We start from the raw sequence: 5,745 nt of genomic DNA, 5'->3' as shown, positions 1-5,745 counted from the left end.
AGCTGTAGATTGATTCTTTTATGTTCCTTTAGAGCAACTTTTATTGGATGTGTTATAAAGCATTTTTTTCAGTATTTTTTTTAAAAAGTAAGATGAACACACTTTTAATATTTTAGATACAAATGGATAAGTATAAATCTATTAGCTAAGTGAAACTAATTTCAGGAACATAACTATGAGGCAATTAGATCCTAAATTAAACTAAAATGTGTAAAACGGGAAGCATATTTAACATTGATAAGTGCTGAGTAGATAAGTGCTTTCCAGAGGGAGTTGTACTAGACTAGTTCATTGTTCCTATTTTCACACCTAATAAGTTGACAGGCAGATAAGAACTATGTTAAATAAGTCTCCATTTAAAAGCAGAGAAACTGAATTAAAATAATACTAAAACATGGAAAATGAGTTTGCGTGTTACTTTCATATATACTGTGCCCTGTAATGTTGGAAATCACGCACATTTGCTTCATCTGACATAATGTCCTCTTTCTGATATCATCTAACATACGGATTCTTTGGTAGATCCCATCCGAGTTGCTTCTAATTTTGCTACAGAAACAGAATTCCTCCTCAATTAATTTTCCATTTTAGCATAGCTTAGAGCAGGGCTTTTCAACCAGTGGTACGGGTACCACCTGTGGAAGGTACGCGACCATCCCAGAAAAGTGGTAGTGGGGGAGGGGAATGAGCTGAACCGGTGGCAGCACCGCACAAGCCTGAGCAAGAGATGGCTGGAGCTGCAGGGCTGTCAGGGCTCAGTGGAAGTGCCAGGATCAGCGCCAGTCTCCAGCTGGAGTTCGGCGCTGATCCTGGCGCTTCTGCTGAGCCCAGGAGAAGCGCTGATCAGCTGGAATGTTGCAGCATCTCCAGGGTCTTGTGATTTACATTCAGATGCTTGGCAACTGATTCATATTTATGATGGTCACAGTGTCCCAGGGTCATGTGAAGTGACCAAAACCTGCTGCAACCATCCAGCAGACGGGGGGAATAAAAACCAAACACCCCCCCATCCCACCCCTGCTGCCAATCCTCAACAGAAATGCTCACAACAATGAAAACCTTGGGCAGGAGGAAGAGCGCCGCCGGGCAGGCCAGCAGGTGTCTTGCTCGGCTGTGGCTTGGGGGGCACTTTTTTTAGTGCCATTGTAACTTCGAACAGTCACTAAGCGAACTGTTGTAAGTCGAAGACTACCTGTACTTTATCACTTTTTTCCTTTTTTTGGGGGGGTCATCAAGTTTTTGACCCCTTGCTAGGCGACTGGTGGTAGTCGGACGTTGCCATATCCTAAAAGTGGTACAATGGGTGAAAAGGTTGAAAAGCCCTGGCTTAGAGCACGGGTGTCAAACTCGCTGCGTCACGTGACGTGTTGCAACGTATCATGACTTCGCATTGCCGGAGCTTGGGTGGGCACAGCCTCCATATGATGCTAAATAAGTTGTTATAGGAATAAATTGATTTGATCAGAATAGGCCAGTTTAAATCAACTGATTACATTATTCATGGCATGGATCCATATCAGGAATGGAGTGGCAATGTTACGCAAAATACATGGCTAAACAATGTTTAACTATAAGCCTATAATCAATAGGTCTGTACATCTGTTAGTATTAGTGAATGTGTACTAAACATCAATGTTATATAGACAAAATAATAGAAGATCTTAACGAATGTTATGGAAAATTGCAAGAAATACTAAAACAAGAGATTTAGAATGACTAATCAATGATTAATGAACACTATGAACATTTGATAATGAGGGAACCTGGAATTACTGGAAGATTTGGACTGAATAAACACAATAATGCATGAAATAGGTGTTTTCTAAAAGAAAATACCTGTTTGTTGCTAACATCTGCTTTAAGCAACATAAATGCAGTTTCTACTGTTGGATGTCACCAAATGGATAACCCTGGAGTTAAATTGATTTTCTAATCGGAAACAAAAGAAGGAGAATGTCATCAGTCAACCAACAGATTTCCAGATGTAGATTGTGTTACAGATTTGTAGTGCCAAATGGAACAGTAAAGTTTTAAAAATTAGAGAAAGGACTGCCACAGAGAAGACGGTGTCAATGTATTCTCCAAAGCATCTGAAGGCAGAATAAGAAGCAATGGATGGAAACTAATCAAGGAGAGAACCAATCTCAAAATAAGGGAAAAAAATCCTGACAATTAGAATAATTAAATAATGGAATGGTTTGCCTTCAGAAGTTGGAGCATGCTCCAATACTAGAAGTTTTTAAGAGGAGATTGGACAACCGTTTGTCTGAAATGGCATAAGTTCTCCTGCTTGAGCAGAGGATTGCACTGCCATATAAGACCTCCAAGATTCCTTCCAACAAAAAATGAGGAGGAGGAGGAGAAGGAGGAGCAGGAGGAGGAGACCACCAATAAGATTTGACTTAGAGAGTGATTGATCAGAAAATAAAGTCAATGTAAGGGACAGATTAAAGATACATTTCACTTATGCAAAGGAAAATCTGAGAACAAATGGGAAAAGATAGGAAATACTATGAAAGCCAGTGTGGAAAAATATTTCTAAAATTTCAAAGAGGAAAAGATTCAAGTGGCTTTTGGTACAGGTTGTCACAATAGCCAGAGAAAGGTGATGGAGTAAAGCTTTGAGTGGGAAGAAGGATGTGCAATGATTTAACAAAAGGATTCAAGGGAAGGAACAAGGAAATATAATCAAGAATGTCAATAAACAGCAGAAAATAACAAAAAAAGAAAGAAAAAAGAGAATAATATAAGAAATGTTTTAAGATCAGAGAAATCACAAAAATTATTACTAAACTCAAGTAAAAGTGAAAGGGATCTAATGGAGGCAAATGTCATTGATAAGAAAATAGGAAATATCTACAAAATGGATAGAATGACAAATATGTATTTTATGGAGAAAATCATCATCACTAGAAAGTGAGATATCAGAGACAATGCCAATGGTCAAATAGGCACATATAAAATACTTAGAGAACTATTTAAACTTTAGGAACAGAGGTTGTGAAAGCGTTAGGATTAGGTTATGCAAGTAAAAATGGAAAGTGAAAAATCTAGATTAATGTTAAAAATACAGCAGCAATATCAACCATCATGTTTAGTGAACTTACAGTGGACAGAAAAAAATGAAAATGTAGACATTGATACTTCAAGGAATCGAAGAACAGACAAAGATGGACAATGAAGGGGAGATTAATTCTAGCAAAAAAGGCAATGACGAACTTAGTAAGGTTATGAAAAACAGAATATTTCTGTGACCACAAAGATGAGAACAGTTAAAGCAATGTTTTTTCCAGGAGAAATATACAGCTGTGAAAGCTGGCCATTGAGAAAGTGCAAGAGAAAGAAGACAGATCCCTTCGGATTATGGATTTGGAGCTGGTTACTAAGAGTAACATGGTCTGCAAGAAGCCAATCAATTGATCCTGAATGAAATAAAGACAGACTGCTCCCTTGAGGCAAAGATCAACAATCAGAAACTCACGTACATTGGGCATGTGATGCAAATGGATAATGAACTAGAAAACACATGTCTGCTTGGCAATATTGAGAAAAGCAAAAGAAGGGAGAGTTAATGTTTAAAGTGGATGGATACAATTAAAGAAATAATTGGAGTATCCTTGGAAAACTATGGATTATTCCAAGGTTGAGATGGACAGCATTTCTCTAATTGCTAACCATAATACCTTGCTAATGAACAGAAGCTGTTTTTTTCATAAAAGTCTAGCACATTTAAAAAAAAAAAAGCAAAATACAGTCCAAATAATGGTTATAATAACATGTTCAGGTCTCTGGATGTGCTTGATACCATTCCTACAACTTTTCACTCATAAGTAAACCAGCCAAACATAGTTTGGCCTAATGTAATATGCAAGCCCATGCTTTAGAGTCGATATATATGGGTATTCATGGGAGGGGGGGTGAGGGTCAAAGGAAGACGAATGACAACGCATGTGCGTTGACCTAACCATGCAAACCATGGAATTTAAGTATTTGCATCAGACATCCTGACAGAAATAGCTAATCACACCATTTGTATGATTATGCATACGCACTTGTATCATTATTTTGGAGTCATCACAATGTGTTATGGACACTGCTGATCATAGATTACAGTATTCTTATTGTAGCTGATAGCAAATGGTTGTGTGTAAAGCAAGATTATTTTTTCTTGGAAGCAAATATGTAAGCCTGAAGGTCCCTGAGGGAAAAAACTGGGGTTTTTTCTCAGATGGTGTAAAAAAGTGATATGAAAACAGGCCAGAAAACTTGGGAGTGTTCTGGCTGAAGAAACATCAGTGCCAAACCAATTCTGCTTTTCCTTTAGCTCCAGCAAAGCCAAAATGTTTTGCTGAACACAATTCAAATTTTGAATGCAATGTATTGACAAAAAATATATATATTTGGTCAAATAAGCTTAATGACAAGCATATTATTAATGTATAAAAAATGAAACATTACAGCTTTCAGCAATGTAAGTAGTGAAATTAATCACCAGGGTATGTTGGCACAACAGTAGTGAAATAGATGGAGCTGTACCAATAGGGTAGCAAAGCAACTGGGCAGAAAAGACTGCATTTCATTTAATACATTTTTATATCAAAACTCTTTCTTCCAAACTCCAGTGTAAATCTTACATTAGAGAATTTAACTATTAAAGTAGCATCTTCCACCTCTTGACGTATATCTGCAGATGTATTAAAATTGTTTAGGGGTGTATGGGGTGTTCAGGGAGGGGTAGCACCTCTGGTGGAGGGCATGTGCCCTTTTTTTAGGGCAGCTCGTACACCTTTGGTCCCCACCTGACACTCAGCTCTCACCTGTGGCTCCTAGTAGCTGTAACATGCGCAGCGGCCACACCCCGGGCAACAGCTTCGACAGGCTGGCCAAACCAGGTGGAGAGTATCCGTTGTGTCTTCGACATTCGGTGAGCAAGGGATTTGTCTATCCCAAGCATGTGAAGACAGACTCTGGCAGATTGAGCAGATGAGACCTATTAAAATAAGACCAACAATCATGAAGGCAGTTTCTGCAAGCGACGTGGTACGCTGAGAGCACGGCAAGACACGAAAGATGCCCTGGTCAACCACTGCGCCCAGCCCATCTCCAACTGTCTTGACTTTTGTCCTGCCATTGGAACAAGATGGAATCTGGGAAGAGAGAGTGAGGCTGACTATGCGCAATCCAATCCACGCGCAAGTCTTGACATCTTGACTTTCCCTAACTCCCACAAATCTTAAAAGTCCTGTGGCGATAGGCGAGCGGTGAAGCAGCAGGTGTGGAATCACTGGGAGCTGTGGACACGGACCTGCACACAGGCGGCTCAGGTCTAATGGTCGCTTCTTGCTGATGAAGCAACAGCTGGATTCGGCATCTATCTGAGTGACTGAGCAGCCCTTTTTAGGACCACACTGCTCACCTCCGTAGTATGAGGAAGGGGCTAGAAAATGTGCCCTAAACATTGTTGCTTCTTTCAAACCCTGTCCAGCCTACCGCGGTTGGAGGGGATCCCACTTCATGCGGTCGAAATACAAAACTTAAGACAAAACACAAGGTGTTACCACTTATCATTGGTACATGGAACGTACGTACGCTTCAAGACAACCCATTAGCAGATCGCCCAGAAAGAAGAACAGCTCTGGTAGCCAGAGAGCTTGCAAGATTTAACATTGACATTGCGGCCCTGTGTGAAACTCGTCTAGCCAATGAAGGTCAGCTCACAGAAACAGGAGGCGGTTACACATTTTT

The sequence above is a fragment of the Protobothrops mucrosquamatus genome, unplaced genomic scaffold (assembly GCF_001527695.2).
Source record: "Protobothrops mucrosquamatus isolate PMUCROS unplaced genomic scaffold, P.Mucros_1.0 scaffold107, whole genome shotgun sequence".
In the NCBI taxonomy this organism is placed as follows: Eukaryota; Metazoa; Chordata; class Lepidosauria; order Squamata; family Viperidae; genus Protobothrops; species Protobothrops mucrosquamatus.
This window is presented reverse-complemented; position numbering follows the sequence as displayed.